Raw genomic sequence first — 24102 nt, 5'->3', positions numbered from 1 at the left:
AATAACTTTGTATGGTGATTTTGGACTTAGGCGTGCGTCCGGATTTGGAGGTCCGTATTTGAAGCATTTTGGAGAAAATTGAAAAATTAAAGTTTTGGAAGGTTGAGAGGTTTGACCGAGAGTTAACTTTAGTGATATCGAGGTCAGAGTGTGATTCATAGAGTTGGATTAGCTCTGTTATGTCATTTGAAACTTGCATGCAAAATTTGGCATCATTCCGGGTTGATTTGATATGTTTCGGCGTGAGTTTTTTTTTATAAGTTTGATTCGTGGTGCAATTTGTAATTTCGACGTTGTTTGATTTGATTTGCGGCCTCGAGCAGGTCCGCGTTTGGTTATGGAACTTGTTGGCATATTTTGACAGGGTCTCGAGGGCCTCGGGTGTGTTTTGGATGGGTTATGGACCATTTTTTCAGTCTTTTGAGTTGTTGGTTTCTGGTGTTGTTGTTGCTCATCGTGATCGCGAAGATGAAGACGCGATCGCATAGGCTATTTGGTTAGTGAATCATTTTCCTTCTTCGCGTTAGCAATATAAGGTTCGCAATCGCGAACATGTACATTCTCCTTCATCGTGTTCACGTTTAGAGATCTGCGTTCGCGTAGCTCAACTTTAGCAGCTGGTGTATTTTCTCTTCACGATCGCACATTCTAGTTTGCAATAACGTAGTACATTCTTGGGGTATCAGTTGGTTCCTTCTTCGCGATCGTATGCATTTGTTCGCGATCGCGCAGTACAAATTCTAAGGCAGTGGTCATTTCCTTCTTCGCGATCGCAATTGCATTTCGCGATCACAATGTATAAATCGCTGGGCAGCAGAATATATTTCCAAAATCGTGGGTTTTTTCCATTTTTTCATCTTTTGAGCTAGAGACCTCGGATTTTGAGTGATTTCTGAGGGGTTATTCACGTGGTTGATTGCGGTAAGTTATCTTTACCCGGTTTTGATTTTATTTCATGGTTTTATCTTTGTTTTCATCATTAAATTAGAGAATTAAGTTGGAAATTTGGGAAAATTTGTAAAATCTTTTAAAAGTATAAAATGATAATTTGAACGACGAATTGATGTCGGAATTTGATTATTTTGGTATATTGAACTCGTATCGGAATGGGTGTTCAGGTTTTGTAAATTTTATTGGGTTCCGAAGTGCGGGCCCGAGATTTGACTTTTGGCTTTACCTTTTAGTTTTTAATTAATAATCGAAGCTTTATTATCCGGAATAGTTTCCTATGAGTTTTATTTATGATTTGAAGTTATTTTGGCTAGAGGTGAGCCGTCCATAGGTTGTTTCACTCGAGAAGGTCATTTGAGAATATTGGTCTAGCTTCTTTGAGGTAAGTATCTTACCTAAATTGATTCATGGTGGTTGTCAACTCACCTATTGTTTGCCCATGGTCATGTAACTCTTTATGAAGAAGAATCACATTTGGATCACCTTGCGGGACATTGGCTCTAGATTGCGACTCCGATGAAGTATCCGTCATTTCATCCAAAATATCATACACCTCCACATAAGGCGTAGTCATGAAGTTCCCATCGGCAACTTGATTCACTACACATTGGTTGGTGTTATTGACCCCCAGATAGAAAGTTTGTTGAATAATGTTCTCCGCCATATCATTGTTGGGGAACTCTTTAACCATTGTCCTATATCTTTCCCATATCTCGTGTAGTGATTCGTTAGGCTCTTGCTTGAATAGAATTTCATCCCGAAGAATAACCATGATCCCGGGATAGAAGTACTTTGAAATAAATTTCTCCGCAAGTTCATCCCATGTACGAATGGAATGATTTGGCAAATGTTCCAACCATTCTAAAGCTTTCCCCCGTAGAGAGAAGGGAAAAAGCCTTAGCCTCAAAGCATCCCCGGAGACATCTGTTTGTTTGCTTCCCCAACAAGTATCAAAGAACCCCTTCAAATGTTTATATGTATTTTGACCCGGTGCACTGGTGAAGAACCCTCGTTGCTGGAGCAAAGTGAGCATCATATTGGTTATTTGAAAGTTGTCCGCCCTAATACGGGGTGGGACTACAGCACTTGCATACCTTTCATACGACAACACCCGATGTGGAGCCGCTCGTAGTAGAGGTGGAGGTGGAATAGGCATATTGTCTTGAGGCGGTCGGCCTCGTCTATTGGCTTGAGGTTCAAGAGGGACCTCATCCATTACATCATCAGCAACATCCACATACCCACGACTATGTTTCGGAACTCGTTGTTTGCCATGATTGCGCATACAATTCTCACACGTTAGTAACAAGGAAGGAAAAGAAGATATTCCAAAAACACACCTAAATATATAGCTAACACCATTTTTTAGCTCCCCGACAACGACGCCAAAAATGATCTCGTCGAATTTCACTCCTCTATTTGAGGATATGAAAACGGTCGATGCAATAGTAATACCCAACAAGGAGTCGGGGTCGATGTTTCACATGGAACTATGAATGGGTCTTAGGGATATATATTATAGTGTATAAACTTGAATTATCTCAAATTGCACTTCCTCAAACTTGGTTTGTTTTTAGGTCTAATATTAAACTAAGATTACAAACTAAGAATTTAAAATAGAAAATTGTTTTTGGTTGTTTTTTAAATGATATAAAAGGCCTAGGGGTATAACCTTCACCTAGGTGTTCGCTTAATGGGTTGTAAGCCTTAAAGCTTGTTTTATTGGTCGAGGTATATTATAGCTATCAACACTCAAATACCCACTCAATACCTCTCGGTCAGAGAGTAATTTTTTCCAATTTGGCTTTCTCAAGTACAAATGGGTATTGAACAAAGCAGTTGATAATAAGCTCAAGTCGGGTTTTACTATCTATAGATTCAACCCTTTAATTGGGTTTATCAATCTCTCGATTGACCCAATTCCTTTCTAGCCAAGTTTTCCTAGACTAAGTCTCTCTTTCTCAAGCAGAGACCCAGTCAATTAGGCATGAAATAATGTTTGTAACTATTATATCTTCAATTAAAAGCAAGAACAAGGCTAGATAATCAATACCCAACCATAAACAAGCAATAAATCAAACACCCATCAAGTTCACACACTAAGGTTGGGTCACAACCCTAGTGAAAATCTAGCTACTCATGCTTAAATTAGAAGATAAAGAAGAAGAAGTGATAATTAAAACCATATTAATGACTAAAATGATAAAACTAATATTCAAAAAGCTCAAAATAGCTAAAACTACTAAAAGAAGCAAAGTAAACGGCTGCTGATGTCAAAAGTTACAAAAGTTGACCCAAAAATGTGAAACTATTTTATTTATACAGTGCTGGAATTTTCGGAAAATATTACCCTTTCGGAGGTTCTGCGGCCGCACAATTCCATGTGCGGTCCACACTTTTCTTCAGCTTACAGGATTGGACATCTGCGGCTGCACAATTCTGAACAGCGACCGCATCTCTCTCTTTCTGCGGTCCGCACATTTCTGAGTGCGGCCGCACATGGCTCTTCTATGGACCGTACAAATGCAGTTGCGGCCGCACAACTGATCTTCTGCGGCTGCACAATAATTGTGCGGTCCGCACTTACTTTAAGCTTGAAATGACAACTCTCTGAACTTTTGATCTTGCTTAGCTTCTGCGGCCGCACATTTCATGTACGGACCGCACTTTGCACTTGTCTCTGATAAGCTTGCCTTCACAATCTACGACTACAGATGCTATTCTGCGGTTCGCACTTTGAGCTTCTATGCCTGTTTTTGTTCTTGAGTTCAGATCACTCCTTCATGAGTTGGATTTTATCTTAGTGGCTCATTTTCCAATACTCTTGCAATTAAGCATATTGTATCAGTATTTGAAAACACAATTAAACGCTTTTGGACTAAAACGAAAGCTAAAAGTCGCTAATAAGTAGTCAAAATCTCCACTTATCAACTCCCTCAAACTTAAAATTTTTCTTGTCCTCAATCAAATAAGGTAATTCCCACCTCCACAAGTTAAGAGTTATTCCAACTAATCTAAGATGCATCAATCACACATCGATTGGAACCAACAATTACCCACAACACTTATGAATTATCAACAAGACAATGATTTGAATTTTTAAGCACAAATAGTTGTAATATGACACTTGAGTATCAAGAGTTGACTTTATTCATCAAGGAATCTCGATCTTTCATGTAGGTCATTGTGGATCCCAAACTGCTCCTCTTCTACTTTCCGTTAGCATATCTCACTTAAGAATGTAGCACTCAATTAAAAGATTTGTGAAACGTTTGCTCATCTCTCTCAAAAGAATGTCACAAGTACGGATCTAAGTACCATATGCTTACCCTTCATGTAGATTACCACTAATGTAAGTTCACTCGGCTAGAAAGCATGTAGGGCTTTTTCGGAACGTAATGAAGGCTTTTGGACTAAGGTTGGATATATTAGAATAGAACGGGTTCATCTTTCCTTAAGCACTCCATTTTCTCTTTTCGGCTCATGCTTTGCCTACTCTTTGAGGCATTTTCTTTTCCCATAGGGGAATTAGAGAAACTTAGCATCACTCTTTCTTGGTCATGATATTCATTTTCTCCTTCTTTACTTTCTCCATGCGCATCATTACTATTTCTTTGAATCCCTTCGACTCTTCAACTTTTTCACTTTCTTTTTGCATTTTTGTTCTTTCTTTATTTTTTTTCTTGCCTTTCCTTTTCTTCATTTCTTTTCTCTTTTTGTGCTTTGATACCTTTTTCAAACTCCTCGTCTCTCCCCCAAACTTACGTTTTAGCCCATTATTTCTCAAGAGTGTTAAGGGAAGCTCGGGTGCCAAGAGAGGGTCACTAAATAAATGGGTAAAGGCTTGTAACATAATTATCAAATGAGAAAGGTTTTAGGATCAAATGGGTTGACTATGGATAACAACATTGGTGGGTCATGGAAAATTTCAAACGGGTCAAGGAGAGCCTACAATCACTTCTCAAGCAAAGCAAAATTTAAAATTTCGCCTAGAAACACATTCGGGGCAAGTTCTAGACCATTTGCACGGGTACTTGGACTTGCAACAAAAATATCTCACCTCTCACGCAGCTGGATTGTTAAAGAAAAATAGAGTCGAGGGCCCACAACGACCATATTTAAGATTGAAAATCACTATGGCTCGACTAAACCACTCGATGATTGCCTAAGTCAACACAAGAGTCACAAGGTCACTGACTAGAGCTATTTCATTTTCAAAACCTTGTTTTTAGCCATAAGTACATAGTTAAGTGTGTTGGCACAAGTGAAGCATGTTTGACTCTTTGAGCTTAGCTCAATTAGGTCTTTTTATTCATTATTACTACTATTCTTACCTAAACATCAAAAATGGAATCAATCCCTTAAGAAGGTTGTCACGACATCCATCGTTGGGAAGAATCACCTGCTTCACACAAAAACTACCTTTCGAAAGAACCATGGCATTAAGAAAATCAAAGGCTTACTGACCACTAAAAACATTTTAAAAAGCTACAAAATTAAAAAGAAGTTATTAGACTAAACAAGAAGCTACTGAATTAAACACTGACTAATAAGAAAACAAAATAAAGAAGCTACAAAGCATAAATGAATATACATAATGAGAGAGGAAAAGAGAAAATATATACATCAATAGAGAGAAAGAAGAATATATACATAATGCAAAGAAAAAGAAAAGAAAATGTTATCAGTTATTACAAACCAAATGTCAAATTATCCAAATATCAAATAGACTTCACCCCCCTCCGAATAAAAATAAGCATTGTCCTCAATGCTTAACAAAATAAGAATAAGGAAAGGTAAGAGTAAAGAGGACTCCCTATGTGGCCTTGGACATCTATGTGTCCACAACAGCGTCACCGCCCTCAGTCTCCTCTAACTGGATCTCATCATCCCCGATTCTGGGAATAACTGGGTTGATGAACATCTGGCGCACCGCCTCAGCAGTGTCGGCAGCCATGTCTGGCTCCTCAGACTGGCCAGCTGGTGCCACTGGAACATGTGGTGCTGTTGGAGCTGCTGGTGCTGGTGGGTCTGACCCTATGAGCAAATCGAATGGAAGCTCCCCAGCTGCTGCTATCTTGGTCACCTCTATCCTCAACCTGTCAACTGATTTCTTTGACGCCTGGGATTTCCTCATTTTCTTTACCTTCTTCCCCAACTCCTTAATCACTGATCCATGTGCTACCAAGGTGTTCATGATGGTGGTCTGGTTCTCCAAGATCTTCTTCAATGTGTCCTCCACTGTCAAAGGAATCTAAGGTGCCGGGATGGATGACTGTGCTGCAAAAGCACTGGATATGTGAGTCAGCTTTGTTGTGGCTATCTACATCCAGTTGTTGAGGATCACCAGTGTTTAGAAGACTCGCAATGCAGATAGTGGATGAGTGGGCATGGGCACCAGCTTCAAAACCGATGTGGAAGGCACTGATGCTGAAGGACCTGAAGAAAGAGGTGGAGGAATAGCTACTGCACTATAAGAAGGATCTACTGAAGTAGATGGCATGTCAACTTTCCTAGCAGGGCTGACCCTTCTTCTTTGGGATTCCACCATCCATCAAAGAATACCATGAGAAAGGCTTCTTCGCCCTCACCTTGGTGTCAAAATACCTTGGTTCCACCCTTGCATCTGTAAGGTACTCAGTGATAGTGTTGGGATACGGGTAGGAGGTGTCACCTTGCCTAGGAACCAAGGACATGTTGACCGACATCACGACACCCACATTGATTGGGTGCCTGGTCATGATCGAGGCGACTAGCACTGCTCGCGGGATTGGTAGATTTTTTTCATTCCGGCATGGGTCTATTTTGCTACACACAAACGTCTGTCATCCCTTTGCCTCAAAATTTAGGGTGTTCCGCTGAATTGGAATCCCTGTTATGATCCATGGTGGTGGTGGTCCCGGAGCTGCCAGAAGCTCAGATAGCCATGAGCGAGCTGCATCGCCCATAGCCAGCTTTTCCAAGTATGGCACCGACTCCACATCCTCCAACCCTAAGTATGTGTTCAGGGTGGTTTTGTCAAACCTCACTTTCAGATTTCTCACTTTCGTCACTTTGGTCCCCTTCTTTAAGTGCGCCACATTCGCGTAAAATTCCCGGACCAAGTACTTTTTGGCATCTACCACATCTTGAGTGAACTATGTCCATCCCTTCCTCTCTATGAACTGCCTCAGCACTGTTGGGTTGTATTTCACAAGGTATTTCAACAAGAACTGATGCTCAAGAATGAGCGATCTCGACATCTCGGAAACTATTGAATACAGTTAGACTGACGAACCTATCTTCCCAGATTTCTTTCTTCTTTAACCTTTCAAGGCCGGCAACTCTGGTATCTCCCCCTCGGCCATCATCCGGGATATCATCCACTTCTACTATAGTAGCTGGTGTGTTGGAGGCATATGTAGATGAAGGCTCTGAAGCGTGACTGTTCCCTTCCAGCCCCTCAGAAGTACTCTCAAAAGAGGTAGGCTCATTTCTCAGTTGGTATCTGTCCTAAGGCTGTTGTGGCTATGATTGCACAGCAAGCTGCTCTTGCACTGAATTGCCCTTCGATGCTTAACTAGAAGGGGCATATGAACTTGATTCGGAGGGCTCCGACTGTCTACCTCAGCCTGCTGTGGTTTTCTTACTAATTAAATTTTGGAGGGCGAGGGGTAAAGTGCTTTTGACTCTGCCTCTGGAAGGTTCACCCCTCCCCTTTGATGTATCACCATGACCACGTGATCTAACCATATTCTACAAAAAATAGCAGTAAGAGTCAATTCTAGTTCAAGTGCAGGTAAGTAGAAAATTTGCATAACAAAACATGTTGCAGGGTGGGGAAGTGCGGCCACAGGTGTGGTTCTACGGACCGCACAATTTGAAAGTGCGACCGCAGAAATAAAATCGCGGTCCGCACAATTTTGAGTGCGGTCGCACAGTTGAAGTTCGGACTGCAGATTTTGAGCGCGGCCGCACATTGAAGTCCTTAAAACTGGAAACTCTCTGAAGATAGAGAATGCTCCGATCTGCGGCCACACACACTTTTCTGCGGCCGCGATTGAATTTCTGCGGACCATACAATTTCAAGTACGGTATGCATTTTTGCCTAACCAAATGCCCTAAGCATGCAATTTTGCGGATAGTGCTTTAGGATTTCAATTTTTATGCACAAATTAGACATGGTAGAAGCAATTAATCATGATAAACCAATTACCCATTCCCCAAATAGCAACTAAGAGTTTACCCAACACAATCTACAGCTCACCTGGATATGAATTTGACAGATGGTCTAAAAATAACTAACAAATTATGAACTAAATTAAGAAAATTGAAAATTTCTAGAGATGATTTGAACATACCAGTGATGAATTGGTGCTAAGGAAGGATCAAAGGTGTTGAATTAAGTGTCTGATGAGTGAATCAGTTGAATGCACTAGTTTTGCCTTTGTTTTAATTTCTCAGAGGTTGTAAAGCTTCAACAGTAGAGTGAAGCCTACTATTTATACTTACAGGGTTGGCCAAAAGTTCAAGAGACGAGTGCGGCCGCAAAATTCCTTCTACGGTCCGCACTCTTTTACCTGATGTGCATTTACCCTTTGTTGATCTGCGGCCCGCAGAATTCTTTGTGCGACCGCAGATTCTGGTGCGGACTGCATATTTCCTTGTGCGGACGCACAATGGCCATTTCTCTGACAAATAAACTTCAGAGAGTTTGCAATTTTTTCATCTCAAGTTGTGTTGTCCACACAAGAATATGCGACCGCAGATCCCTTTCTGCTGTGGCATTCGAAATTGTGCGGTCTGCACAATACATGTGCGGTCCGCACTTTTGCCATACTTAGCCAATTTTCCTGAGCACAACCCCTGTAAAGCACAACCATTTCTGCAATACACTTCAAACTAGTTTGCACAAAATAAAACATATCCAAAGAAGAAGAAAAAGGAGAAAGAAACATGGGTTGCCTCCCAAGAAGCACTTGATTTAACGTCGCGGCACGACGCAAATTACCATCACTTCAAATGAATCACTACCACCACGTGGCCATCATTAGCTTGTTCCAAATAATGCTTCACCCGATGACCATTGACTCAAAATACCTCATCACTTTTGTTCTTCAAGTCCAATGCACCAAAAGGTGTCACACCCACAATTTCAAAGGGACCACTCCATTTGAATTTCAACTTTCCGGGAAACATCTTCAATCGTGAGTTGAACAACAAAACAAGATCACCCACCTTGCATTCCCTGTTTTGGATGTATTTTTCATGAAGGTACTTCATTCTTTCTTTGTACAAGGACGAACTTGCATATGCATGGTACCGGAATTCATCTAATTCATTGAAATGTGCAACCCGCAAGGTGGAAGCTGCATCCCAATCAAGATTTAACTTCTTCAAAGCCCACATAGCCTTGTGCTCAAGTTCCACCGGAAGTTGACAAGCTTTGACAAAGACAACCGGTATGGAGCCATCCCTATAGGAGTTTTGAAAGTAGTCTGATAAGCCCTTAGTGCATCATCAAGCTTCTTTGACCAATCTGTCCGATTAGCATTCACTGTTTTGGACAAAATACTCTTTATCTCCTGGTTGGAGACTTCCACTTGACCACTTTCTTGAGGGTGATAGGAAATCGTAACTTTATGAGTGACACCATACTTGCTAAGCAAGGTGTCAAAAGCTTTGTTACAAAAATACGACCCCCCATCGCTTATGATAGCCCGCGGAGTACAAACCTTGTGAAAATGTTCTTCTTCAAAAATGCCACCACACTTCTTGCTTCATTGTTGGGTAGATCAACGGCCTCAACCCATTTTGACACATAATCAATAGATACCAAGATGTAAGTGTTTCCACAATAACTCATAAAGGGACCCATGAAGTCAATACCCTACACATCGAAAATATCAATCTCCAAAATGGTGGTGAGGGGCATTTCATTTTTCTTTGAGATTCCACCGGCCCTTTGACATTCATCACAACGCTTGATGAGATCACTTGCATCCGTGTAAAAAGTGGGCCAATAGAAACCGCAACTTAACACTTGGCCGCCATTCTTGCTCCACCATGGTGACCACCATATGGCGAAGAATGACAAGCCCCAAGAATTTCACATTGTTCCTTGTCCGGTACACATCTTCTAATCACTCCATCTGTACAAATCCAGAAAAGGTACGGTTCCTACCGGTAATAGTCTTGACAATCCCGTTTGAGCTTCTTCTTTTAGTTTGAGAGAACTCATCCGGGATGATACCACTCACAAGAAAATTTACTAGATCCGCGAACCATGGCACCTATTTCATTGAAATGGCTAAGAGTTGCTCATCGGGGAAGGAGTCATTGATTTCAAGACCATCATGCGGCCTCCCCTCTTCCTCCAAACGATACAAGTGGTCCGCCACTTGGTTTTCACTTTCTTTTTGGTCTTGGATGTCTATGTCAAATTCTTGAAACAAAAGCACCCATCTCATCAACCGGGCTTTGGAATATTTCTTGCTCATAAGGTAACAAAGTGCCGCATGATCCGTGTGGACAATCACTTTTGCACCCATCAAGTGCGGGCAGAACTTCTCAATAGCAAACACAATAGCAAAGAGCTCTTTTTCGGTCATAGTATAATTGACTTGGGAATAATTCATTATCTTACTAGCATAGTAGACCGGATGAAAGATCTTGTTGATACGTTGCCCCAAAACTGCTCCAACCACCACATCACTAGCATCACACATGAGCTCAAAAGGAATGCTCTAATTCGGGGCGGTGATAATGAGAGTAGTTATCAACTTGAACTTGAGCAATTCAAATGCTCTCATGCAATCATCGTTGAAGTGAATTTTAGCATCTTTCTCCAAAAGCTTGCACAAGGGGTTCACCACCTTGGAAAATTCGTTTATGAAACGCCGGTAGAACCCCGCGTGACCTAAGAAACCTCTCACGCCCTTCACGGATGTTGGAGGTGGAATTTTAGAAATCACCTCTATTTTCGCCTTGTCAACCTCTATTCCCTTCTTTGAAATTTTGTGGCCAAGGGCAATACCCTCCTCGACCATGAAATGCCATTTCTCCCAATTCAACACCAAGTTCGTTTCTTCACACCTTGCCAAAACCTTATCTAAATTTGCCAAGCAATCATTAAAGGAATCCCCATACTACCGAAAAGTCATCCATGAAGATTTTAAGGTATTCCTCTACCATATCCGTAAAGATCGCCATCATACACTATTGAAATATTGTCGGTGCATTGCATAAGCCAAATGGCATCCGCTTGAAAGCGAAAGTTCCATAGGGACAAGTGAAGGTTGTTTTCTCTTAATCTTCCGGGGCAATAAGGATTTGATTGTAGCCCGAATATCCATCTAGAAAGTAACAGAATGCCCGGGCGGCCAACCTATCAAGCATTTCGTTAAGAAAGGGTAGTGGGAAATGGTCTTTTCTTGTGACTTTGTTTAGCTTTCGATAGTCCATACACAATCTCCACCCGGTCACCATTCTTGTTGGAATCAACTCGTTCATATCTTTGGTGACCATAATTATGCCCCCTTCTTCGGAACGTATTGCACCAGAGAAGTCAACGAACTGTCAGAAATGTGGCAGACAACCCCGACATCTAACCACTTTATGATCTCCTTTTTGAATGCCTCTTGCATTGTTTCATTGAGTCTCCTTTGATGTTCAATGGAGGGTTTGTCATCTTCTTCCAAATTAATCTTGTGCATGAAAAATGCGGGGCTTATTCCCCGAATATCCGCCAAAGTCCACCCAATAGCTTTCTTCCTCTTGTTGAACACCGCCAATGTAGAGTCAACTTGCACGTTAGTCAAACTAGAGAAAAGAATAACCGGTAAAGTAGAACAAGAGCCAAGGAATTCTTACCTGAGATGTGAAGGCAATGGCTTCAACTCCAAGATAGGATGTTCTTTAATTGAAGGCTTTGTAGGAGGAGTTTTCCTATTTTCGAGATCCAAGGAAAGTTTCCGAGGTGCATAATTGTATGACTCCATCCCTTGCAAAGAATTGACATATTCCATGAAGCCATCCATTTCATCATCATCAAAATTTAGCAAAACGACCTCCAACATATCACCCACATAAATCGTGGCACTTGTATCATCAATAATTATATCGGTCACCAAGTCCACGAACGAACACGCTTCATTGCTATTCAGTTGCCTCATAGATTTGCACACGTGGATCACCGCCTTCTCATCACCTACCCGGTAGTGAGTTCACCAGCTTCCATATCAACAAGAGTCTTTCCCGTAGAAAGGAAAGGTCTACAAAGAATAATCGGCACCTCGTAGTCCACTTCACAATCAAGAATCACAAAATCCGCCGGGAGAATGAACTTGTCAACCCGAACCAATACATCCTCAATCACCCCCAACGGTCTCTTCATTGTATGGTCAGCCATTTGTAATCTCATAGATGTGGGTCTTGGTTACCCAATTCCCAATGTTTTGAAAACCGAATAGGGCATCAAGTTATACTCTCCCTGAGGTCACAGAGAGCTTTTGCAAATTCGGCATTTCCAATGGTACAAGGATTGTGAAAGCACCAGGATCTGCCAACTTTGGAGCCATCAAATGCACAATTGCACTTACTTGGTGAGTGACTTTGATAGTTTCAAAATTCATCGGTCTCTTCTTTGTCATCAAGTCTTTCATAAACTTAGCATATCCGGGCATTTTCTCCAAAGCTTCAACTAATGGAACATTTATAGAGAGACTCTTCATCATATCAATGAACTTCTTTAATTGATTCTCGTCATTTTTCTTGGCAAGCCTTTGAGGATAGGGAGGAGGTGTCTTAGGAAATAGTGCCTTAGCTTTTTGCACTACCGTTTCCGGTATGTCAATCATATGATCCCTAGACGGGTTCACATCCTCTTGAGTCTCTTCCACTGTGTCATCAATATCAATCTGCACTTCATCATTTGTTTGCACCACATTGTTCGGGATCTCCTATTCTTCTACCACTTGCTCATCATCCACAAGTTGCTTTTGGCTTGAGGTAGGTGCATTCCTACCTTTTCCACTTTTTGTAATAACGGCCATGGCATGCCCCGTAGTGTTCCCACCCTTCGGGTTCACTACCGTATCACTTGGTAGTGCCCCTTTAGGACGAGAATTTAAAGCTTGAGAGATTTGACACATTTGCACTTCTAAGTTACAGATTGATGTGTTGTGTAAAGAAAGTTGGGCATAAGAATCGACATTCTTCTCCATCATTTGCTTGAACATGTTCTCAATATGACCCATTTCATTGTTGGAGGAACTAGGAACATGAGAAGGATAAGGAGGTGGGTTTCTCGGTTGTTGGTACATATGGGGCCTTTGAAAACCCGATCCCTGATTTTGTTGGTTGTTGTTCCACCCGCCTTGGTTGTTGTCTCCCCAATTGCTTTGATTATTATTATTTTTCCAAATCCCTTGGTTACTGCTTCCATTCCAATTTCCTTGATTGTTGCCACTATTCCAATTGCCTTGATTGCTAGAATTCCAATTGCCTTGATTGCTAGAATTCCAATTGCCTTGATTATTCAAAGGCTCCATTGATGTTGACTAGGGCCTTGGTAGTTGTTTCTTTGCCCTTGAAAGTTGTTCACATAGTGGACCTCTTCATCTTGATCATTGTAAGAATTTCCTTGATCAAACCCACTATCATCTTGCACAAAATTGTCCATTATTTGTTGCACTTGTGGACGTCTTAGTCTTCTTTTGTTTACCATCATATTGACTCCCTTCATAGCATTGACGTGCCTCGTAGTTTGCACTTGTTGAAGTTGAGCCTTTGCCAATTGGTTCATGGTAGTTGTAAACTTGGCTATTGCTTGCCCATGGTCATGTAACTCTTAATGAAGAAGAATCACATTTGGATCACCTTATATGACATTGGTACTAGCTTTCCACACCGATGAACTATCCACCATTTCATCCAAAATATCACGCGCCTCCAGATAAGGCGTAGTCATGAAGTTCCCACTGGCAAGTTGATTCACTACACATTGGTTGTTGGTATTGATCCCTCGATAGAAAAATTGTTGAATCATGTTCTCCATCATATCATTGTTGGGGAACTCTTTCACCATTGTCCTATATCTTTCCCATATCTCGTGTAGTGGTTCATTAGGCTCTTGCTTGAATGCTAGAATTTCATCCCGAAGAATAGCCATGTGCCAGGGAGAGAAGTACATTGAAATAAATTTCTCCGCAAGTTCATCCCACGTACGAATGGAATGATTTGGCAAATGTTCCAACCAATCTAAAGCTTTCCCCCGTAGAGAGAAGGGAAAAAGCCTTATCCTCAAAGCATCCTTGGAGACATTTGTTTGGTTGCTTCCCCAACATGTATCAACGAACCCCTTAAAATGTTTATATGCATTTTGACCTAGTGCACCGGCGAAAAACCCTCGTTGCTCGAGAAAAGTGAGCATCACGTTGGTTATTTGAAAGTTGCCTGCCCTAAAATGGGGTGGGACTATAGCACTTGCATACCTTTCATTCGGTAACACCTGATGTGGAGCCGCTCGTGGTGGAGGCGGGGGTGGAACGGGCACATTGTCTTAAGGCGGTTGACCTCGTCTATTGGCTTGAGGTTCAAGAGGGACCTCATATATTGCATCATCATCAACGTCCACATCCCCCATGGCTATGTTTCGGAACTCGTTGTTTGCCATGATTGCACCTACAATACTCACACGTTAGTAACAAGGAAGGAAAAGAAGATATTCCAAAAACACACCTAAATATATAGCTAACACCACTTTTTACTACCCGGCTAACACCAAAAATTGATCTCGTCCAATCTCACTCCTCTATTTGAGGATATGAAAACGGTCTATGCAATAGTAATACCCAATAAGGAGTCGGGGTCGATTTTCCAAAGGGAGCTATGAATGGGTCTTAGGGATATATATTATAGTGTATGAGCTTGAATTATCTCAAATTGCACTTCCACAAACTTGGGTTGTTTCTAGGTCTAATTTTAAACTAAGATTACAAACATAGAATTTAAACTAGGAAATTGTTTTTGGTTATTTTTCAAATGATATAAAAGGCCTAGGGCTATGACCATCACCTAGGTGTTCGCTTAATGGGTTGTAAGCCTTAAAGCTTGTTTTATTGGTCAGGGTGTATTATAGCTATCACCAATCAAATACCTACTTAATACCTCTCCGTCGGAGAGTATTTAACAAAGCAGTTGATAATAAACTCAAGTCGGGTTTTACTATCTCTAGATTCAACCCTTTAATTGGGTTTATCAATCTCTCGATTAACCCAATTCCTTGTTAGCCAAGTTTTCCTAGACTAAGTCTCTCTTTCTCAAGTAGAGACCTAGTCAATTAGGCATGAAATAAAGTTTGCAACCATTAAATCTTCAATTAAAAGCAAGAACAAGGCTAGATAATCAACACCCAACCATAAACAAGCAATAAATCAAATACCCATCAAGTTCACACACTAGGGTTGGGTCACAACCCTAGTAAAAATCTAGCCACTCATGTTTAAATTAGTAGATAAAGAAGAAGTGATACTTAAACCCATATTAATGACTAAAATGATAAAACTAATATTCAAAAATCTCAAAATATCTAAAACTACTAAAAGAAGCAAAGTAAACAGCTGTTAATGTCAAAAGTTACAAAAGTTGCCATAAAAAAAATAAAACTATTCTTTTTATACAGTACTGGAATTTTTGGACAAAATTGCCCTTTCGGAGGTTCTGCGATCGCACAATTCCATGTGCGGTCAGCACTTTTCTTCAGCTTGGCAGGATTGTGCTTTTGCGGTCGCACAATTCTGAACTGCGACAGCACATGGCTCTTCTTCGGATCGCACAAATGCAGTTGTGGACGCACAACTGATTTTCTGTGGCCGCACAATAATTGTGCGGTTCGCACTTCCTTTTATCTTGAAATGAGAACTCTCTGAACTTCTAATCTTTCTTAGCTTCTGCGGTCACACATTTCATATGCGGACCGCACTTTGCACTTATCTTTGATACGCTTGCCTTCACAATTTGTACCCGCAAATGATATTCTGCGGTCCGCACTTTGAGCTTCTATGCCTGTTTTTGTTCTTGAGTTCAGATCACTCCTTTATGAGTTAGATTTCATCTTAGTGGCTCATTTTCCAATACTCCTGCAATTAAGCATATTGTATCAGTTTTTTGGACAAAATTAAACGCTTTTGGGCTAAAACAAAAGCTAAAAAGTTCTAATGATTATTCAAAATCCCCACTTATCTGATGCTCGGGGCTTTATGGATAAGTACGAGCGGATGCTTTGTACAACGGGTATTCTGGAGACCAGTGGAGTCTTGTTCACTACTTTTTAGTTTTCTGGGGCTGCCTTCAGATGGTAGGAGGCTTATGAGAGGCGCAGGCTGGTCGGTGCAGCACCACTTATATGGCAGGAGTTCTCCGGTCTCTTCTTGGAGAAGTTCATGCCGCAGTCTTTCAGAGAGGAGCTCCGCAGACAGTTTGAGCATCTTTGTCAGGATGGCATGCCTGTGACGCAGTATGAGATGAGGTTTTTTGAGTTGGCCCGTCACGCAGTTTGGCTAGTTCCCACTGATAGGGAGAGTATTTAGAGGTTCATCGATGGCCTCACATATTAGTTGCGGTTGCTTATGACTAGGGAGAGGGTATCTGGTGCTACTTTCGATGAGGTAGTCGACATTGTTCGGCAGATAGATATGGTCTGCAGTCAGGAGCGGGTTGAGATGGAGGCCAAGAGGCCTCATGGGTTAGGAGGTTTTAGTGGTGTTCCTTCTGGAGGTCAGTTCCACCGCGGCAGGGGTCATCCTTATAGGCATGCTTAGACGGCTCGTCCAGTTCACCATGGTGCATCATCTGGCAATGGTTCATACAATACACATCAGGGCCAGTCATCTCTCAGTGCCCTTCCAGCTCAGAGTTTGTCCCATGCACCTTCAGTTCAAGTCTCATCGGCACCAGGTCCTTCTAGTGGGTATTCTGGTGCTCGGGGCTCCCTCTAGTCCCCACCTCCATTCGCAGGGAGGGGTTGTTTCGAGTGTGGAGATATGGGTCATATAAAGAGGTATTGTCCCCACCTTATGGGAGGTCCAGCTCAGCAGAGGAGTCAGCATATGACTTCAGCACCCGTTACTTCACCACCCGCCCAGCCAGCTCGGGTAGGAGCCCAGGTAGCTAGAGGTCGCCCTAGAGGGGGAGGCCGAGTAGGGGACAGTCAGGACCGATTCTATATACTCCCTGCCATACTAAATGTTATTGCTTCAGACATAGTGATCACATGTATTGTCTCAGTATGTCACCAAGATGCTTCTGTATTATTTGACCCTGGTTCCACCTATTCATATGTATCATCGTATTTTGCTCATTATTTGGATATGCCCCATGAGTCTTTAGCCTCATTTGTTCATGTATCTACGCCGATGGGCGATACTATTATTGTGGACCGTGTGTACCGATTGTGTGTAGTGACTATTGGGGGATTAGAGACTAGAGTTGATCTCTTGCTGCTTAGTATGGTCGATTTTGACGTGATCTTGGGTATGGATTATTTGTCTCCATGTCATGCTATTTTGGATTATCACGCTAAGACCATGACGTTGGCGATCCCGGGGTTACCACAGATTGAGTGGCGAGGTTCTCTAGATTATTTTCCCAGTAGAGTGATTTCATACTTGAAAGCCCAGCGGATGGTGGGAAGGGTTGTTTATCCCAGTAGAGTGATTTGGCCTTTGCGAGGGATGTTGGTGCTAATACCCCTACTATTGATTCTGTTCCGATGGTGCAAGATTTTTCGGATGTATTTCCTGCAGACCTGCCGGGCATGCCGCCCGACAAGGATATTGACTTGGTGCCGGGAACTCAGTCCATTTCTATTCCACCATATCGCATAGCACCAGCTGAGTTGAAAGAATTGAAGGAACAACTTCAGGAACTCTTTGATAAGGGGTTTATTCGTCCTAGCGCGTCACCTTGGGGTACACCAGTTCTATTTGTGAAAAAGAAGAATGGTACTATGAGGATGTGCATTGATTATAGGATTTTAAACAAAGTTACAATCAAGAACAAGTATCGTTTACCGCGTATTGATGATCTGTTTGACCAACTTCAGGGAGCGAGGGTGTTCTCCAAGATTGATTTGAGGTCTGGGTATCACCAGTTAAAGATTCGGGACTCGAATATTCTAAAGACAGCATTCATGATCCGTTATGGTCATTATGAGTTCCTTGTGATGTCTTTTGGGCTGACCAACACCCCAGCAGCATTCATGCATCTGATGAACAGTGTGTTTCAGACTTATCTCGACTCATTTATAATAGTGTTCATTGATGATATCCTGGTGTACTCTCGTAGCCAGGAGGAGCATGCCCAGCATTTGAGGATTGTGTTACAGTAGTTGAGGGAGGAGAAGCTTTATGCCAAGTTCTCCAAGTGTGAGTTTTAGCTCAGCTCAGTGGCATTCTTGGGATATGTAGTGTCCAGTGAGGCTATTCAGGTGGATCTGAAAAAGATAGAGGCAGTTCAGAGTTGGCTCAGACCGTCCTCAGCTACGGAGACTCGGAGCTTTCTCGGGCTGGCCAATTATTATTATCGCTTTGTGGAGGGTTTCTCATCTATTGCATCCCCTTGGCCAGATTGACCCAAAAGAGTGCTCCTTTCAGGCAGTCGGATAAGTGTGAGGAGAGCTTTTAGAAGCTCAAGACTGCCTTGACCACAACTCCAGTTCTAGTTTTGCCTTCAGCTTCAGGCTCTTATATAGTATATTGTGATGCTTCTCGGATCGGTATTGGATGTGTTTTGATGCATGAGGGTATAATGATTGCTTATGCTTCGTGCCAGTTAAAGCCTCATAAGAAGAACTACCTTGTTCATAATTTTAAGTTGGCTTCCATTATTCATGCATTGAAGATTTGGAGGCACTAACTCTATGGTGTGTCTTGTGAGATGTTTACAGATCATCGGAGCCTCCAGCACTTGTTCAAACAGAAGGATTTAAATTTGAGGCAGCGGAGATGGTTGTAGATGCTAAAGGACTATGACATTACTATTCTGTATCATCCGGGGAAGGTCAATGTGGTGGCCGATGCCTTGAGTAGGAAGGCAGTGAGTATGGGTAGTCTTGCATTCATTCCTGTTAGGGAGAGGCCTCTTGTAGTTGATGTTCATGCCTTGGCCAACTAGTTCGTGAGATTAGATGTTTCGGAGCCCAGCCGGGTCCTATCCTGTGTGGATTTACGGTCTTCCTTATTTGATCGTATCAGAGAGCGCCAGTATAAGGATCCTTATTTGCTTGTGCTCAAGGACAAGGTTCATCACGGTGATGCCAGAGATGTGACTATTGGAGATGATGGGGTGTTGAGGATGCATGGTGGGATTTGTGTGCCCAATGTGGATGGGCTACGTGAGTTGATTCTTGAAGAGGCCCATAGTTTGCGGTATTCCATTCATCCAGGTGCTGCGAAGATGTATCAGGATATGAGGCAGCACTATTGGTGGAGGAGAATGAAGAAGGATATAGTTGGGTTTGTAGCTCAGTGCCATAACTGTCAGCAGGTGAAGTATGATCATCAGAGACCGGGTGGATTGCGTCAGAGGTTAGAGATTCTAGAGTGGAAGTGGGAACGGATCACCATGGATTTCGTAGTTGGGCTCCCACGGACTTCGAGGAAGTTTGATACTATTTGGGTGATTATGGATCGGCTGACCAAGTCTGCGCACTTCATTCCAGTTGGTACTACTTATTCTTCAGAGTGGTTCGCTGAAATTTATATCCGCGAGATCATCCGCCTTCATGGCGTGCCAAAGTCCATCATTTCAGATAAAGGCACGCAGTTTACATCACAGTTATAGAGAGCAGTACAGAGAGATTTGGGCACCCAGGTTGAGTTGAGCACAACATTTAACCCTCAAATGGACAGACAGTCCGAGCGCACTATTCAGACATTGGAGGTAATGCTACCCGCTTGTGTCATTGATTTTGGGGGTTCGTGGGATCCATTTCTACCACTGGTGGAGTTTGCCTACAACAACAGCTACCGGTCAAGCATTCCGATGGCTCTGTATGAGGCTTTATATGGGAGACGGTGTAGATCTCCGGTGGTTTGGTTCGAGAGGAAGATAGGCTATTGGGTACTCACTTGGTTCAGGATGCATTGGATAAGGTTAAATTGTTTCAGGAGTGGCTTCACACGACACAACCCAGAAAGAAGAGTTATGCCGAAAGGAAGGTCCGTGATATTGCTTACATGGTTGGGGAGAAGGTTCTACTGAAGGTTTCACCCATGAAGGGAGTTATGAGATTCGGGAAGAAGGGCAAGTTGAGCCCTCAGTTTATTGGGCCTTTTGAGGTACTTTAGAGGAATGGAGAGGTAGATTATAAGCTTTCCTTGCCACCTAGCTTGTCGAGTGTGCATCCAGTATTTCATGTTTCTATGCTCCGGAAGTATGTCGGCGATCCGTCTCATGTTTTGGATTTCAGCACAGTTCAGTTGGATGGTGATTTGAATTATGATGTGGAGCCGGTGACCATTTTGGATCGGCAGGTTCGAAAGTTGAGGTCAAAGGATATAACTTCAATAAAGGTGCAGTAAAGAGGTCAGCCCGTGGAGGAGGCTACTTGGGAGACTGAGAGGGAGATACAGAGCAGATATCCACACCTATTTGGGACTCCAGGTATGTTTCTAGACCCGTTCGAGGATGAACATTTGTATAAGAGGGGGAGGATGTAACGACCCGACCGATCATTTTGAGTGTTGTAGCCTCGTTCCCCTAATTACTGCTCCTTTTGTGTGTTACAGTTGTTATATGACTTACAGGTTAGTTGCTTCGGGTCCGGAGAGGTTTAAGAGTGAATTGAGACACTTAGTCTCATAATGAAAAGCTTAAGTTGGAAAAGTTGACCGGATGATGACTTACGTGTAAACAACCACGGATTTGAGTTTTGCTGGTTCTGTTAGCTCCGTTGAGTGATTTTGGACTTAGGAGCGTGTCCGGATTGTGATTTGGAGGCCCGTAGTAGAATTAGGCTTGAAATGGCAAAAATTGGAATTTTGGAAAGTTTGACCGAGGGTGGACTTTTTGATATCGGGGTTGAATTGGATTTCCGGAAGTGGGAGTAGGTTTGTGGTGTCATTTGTGACTTGTGTGCAAAATTGGAGGTCAATCGGACGTGAATTGATAGGTTTCGGTGTCGTTTGTAAAATTTGGAAATTTCAAAGTTCATTAGCCTTGAATTGGGGTGCGATTCATGTTTTTGATGTTGTTTGAGGAAGGCAGTGATTATGGGTAGATTGCTTCAAAGGTTAGAAATTCTAGAGTGGAAGTGGGAGAGGATCACCATGGATTTCGTAGCTGGGCTCCCACGGACTTCGAGGAAGTTCGATGCTATTAGGGTCATTGTGGATCACCTAACCAAGTCCGCGCAGTTCATTCCAGTAGGTACTACTTATTCTTTAGAGCGGTTGGTTGAGATTTACATCCGAGAGATCGTCCGCCTTCACGGTGTGCCAGTGTCCATCATTTTAGATCGAGGCACGCAATTTACATCATAGTTCTGGAGAGCAATAAAACGAGGGTTGGGCACCCAGGTTGATTTGAGCACATCATTTCACCTTCAGACGGACAGACATTCCGAGCATATTATTCAGATATTGGAGGACATGCTACGCACTTGTGTCATTTATTTTGGGGGTTCGTGGGATCAATTTCTGCCACTCGCGGAGTTTGCCTAAAACAATAGCTACCGGTCGAGCATTCAGATGGCTCCGTATGAGGCTTTGTATGGGAGACGGTGTAGATCTTCGATGGGTTGGTTCGAGCTGGGGAGGCTAGTCTATTGGGTACTGACTTGGTTCAGGATGCATTGGACAAGGTTAAATTAATTCGGGAGCGGCTTCACACGGCGCAGTCCAGATAGAAGGGTTTGTGATGTTGCTTGCATGGTTAGGGAGAAGGTTCTACTGAAGGTTTCACCCATGAGGGGTGTTATGAGATTCGAGAAGAAGGGCAAGTTGAGCTCTCGGTTCATTGGGCCTTTTGAGGTACTTCAGAGGATTGGAAAGGTGGCTTATAAGCTTGCTTGCCACCTATCTTGTCGAGTGTGCATCCAGTATTTCATGTTCCTATTCTTTGGAAGTATGTCGACGATCCATATAATGTTTTTTATTTCAGCACAGTTCAGTTGGATGGTGATTTGACTTATGATGTGGAGACGGTGGCCTTTTTGGATCAGTGTTTCGAAAGTTGAGGTCAATGGATATAGCTTCAGTGAAGGTGCAGTGGAGAGGTCAGACCGTGGAGGAGGCTACTTGGGAGATCGAGCGGGAGATGCGGAGCAGATATCCACACCTATTTGGGACTTCAGGTATGTTTCTAGACCCGTTCGGGATGAACGGTTGTATAAGAGGGGGAGGATGTAACGACCCGACCGGTCGTTTTGAGTGTTGTAGCCCCGTTCCCCTAATTACTGCTCCTTTTGTGAGTTACAGTTGTTATATGACTTACCGGGTTAGTTGGTTCGGGTCCGGAGAGGTTTCAGAGTGAATTGAGAAACTTAGTCTCATAATGGAAAGCTTAAGTTAGAAAAGTTGACCAGATATTGACTTACGTGTAAACGACCCCGGATTTGAGTTTTGATGGTTCTGTTAGCTTTGTTTAGTGATTTTGCACTTATGAGCATGTCCGGATTGTGATTTGGAGGCCCGTAGTAGAATTAGGCTTGAAATGAAAAAAATTAAAACTTTGGAAAGTTTGACCGGGGGTGGACATTTTGATATCGAAGTCGGATTGGATTTCTGGAAGTGGGAGTAGGTTCGTGATGTCAGTTGTGACTTGTGTGCAAAATTTGAGGTCAATCGGACGTGATTTGACAGGTTTCGGCGTCGTTTGTTGAATTTGAAAATTTCAAAGTTCATTAGGCTTGAATTGTGGTGTGATTCGTGTTTTTGATGTTGTTTGAGGTGATTTAAAGGCTCGACTAAGTTTGTATTGTGTTTTAGGACATTTTGGTTTGTTTGGTTGAGGTCCCAGAGGCCTCGGGGTGATTTCGGATGGTTAACGGACTTGGAAGTTAAATTGAGAAGTTGGTGAAGAGTGAAGGTTGCTGGTGTAATCGCACCTACGGATAGGGAACCGCAAGTGCGAGCTCGCAGATGCAGAGAGGGAAGCGCATATGCGGAGTTTGAGGTGAGGCAGCATATGGTCGCAGGTGCGATGGTTTTCCCACACCTGCGTGACCGCAGATGCTGTAGTAGGACCGTAGAAACGGAAGTGGACTGTGGACTGGGCTACGCATAAGCGGACATTTCCTCGTAGAAGCGAGCCCGGAGGAGCGGGATTTTGTTCTATAGGAGCGGAATCCTTCGCATAAGCAGGTAACTTGGTCGCACCCGCGAGGCTGCAGATGCGGGTTAGTGGTCGCAGGTGCGGAAAGCCTGGGTAGAAACTATATAAGCGATGGTTCCGAGATTTTCACCATTTCTAACGTTTTGAGCTCGGATTGTGGAGGTTTTTGAGAGAATTTTTAAGGGGATTCTTGAGGTAAGTTCCTTGTGTTCATTTTTCTTCTATAATGATATCTCCAGTTGGTGTGTTTTTGAGGTGTAATTTGGGGGTTTGAGGCTAGGGATTTGGAGAGTCGATTTTGGGGATTTTAATGACCAATTGGTGTCGGATTATGATGAATTTGGTATGATTAGACTCGTGAGTGAATGGGCTTTAGGGTTTTGTGACTTTTGTTAGATTTCGGGACGTGGGCACAGGGGTCGGGTTTGAGCCGATTTCGGATTTGTGAGTTATAACTTAGTAATTTCTTGTAGCATTGATTCCTATAGCCCGTATTGATTGTATTGTACTGCTTGTGGCTAGATTCGGGTCATTTGGAGGCTGATTTTCTAGGCAAAGGCGTGTTGGAGTAGAGTTTTGCCAGGATTGAGGTAAGTAACACTTCTAAACTTGGTTCTGAGGGTTCGAAACCCCGAATTTATGTGTTATGTGATTGGTATTGAGGTGACGCACGTGCCAAGTGACGGGCGTGCGGGCGTACACCGTGAGAATCGTGACCTGGTCGATTCCATGGCACTGTCTAGTGGTTCTATCTTGTTGATATCCATGTTTTCATTATGTGATAAAGTAATTGAGCTGTCAATCATGCTAGATATCATGTTTAGGCTTTATGCTGGT

This window comes from Nicotiana tabacum, chromosome 15, assembly GCF_000715075.1.
Source record: "Nicotiana tabacum cultivar K326 chromosome 15, ASM71507v2, whole genome shotgun sequence".
Taxonomy (NCBI): domain Eukaryota; kingdom Viridiplantae; phylum Streptophyta; class Magnoliopsida; order Solanales; family Solanaceae; genus Nicotiana; species Nicotiana tabacum.
The sequence above is the reverse complement of the archived record's forward strand: the minus strand, read 5'-3'. Positions refer to the sequence as shown.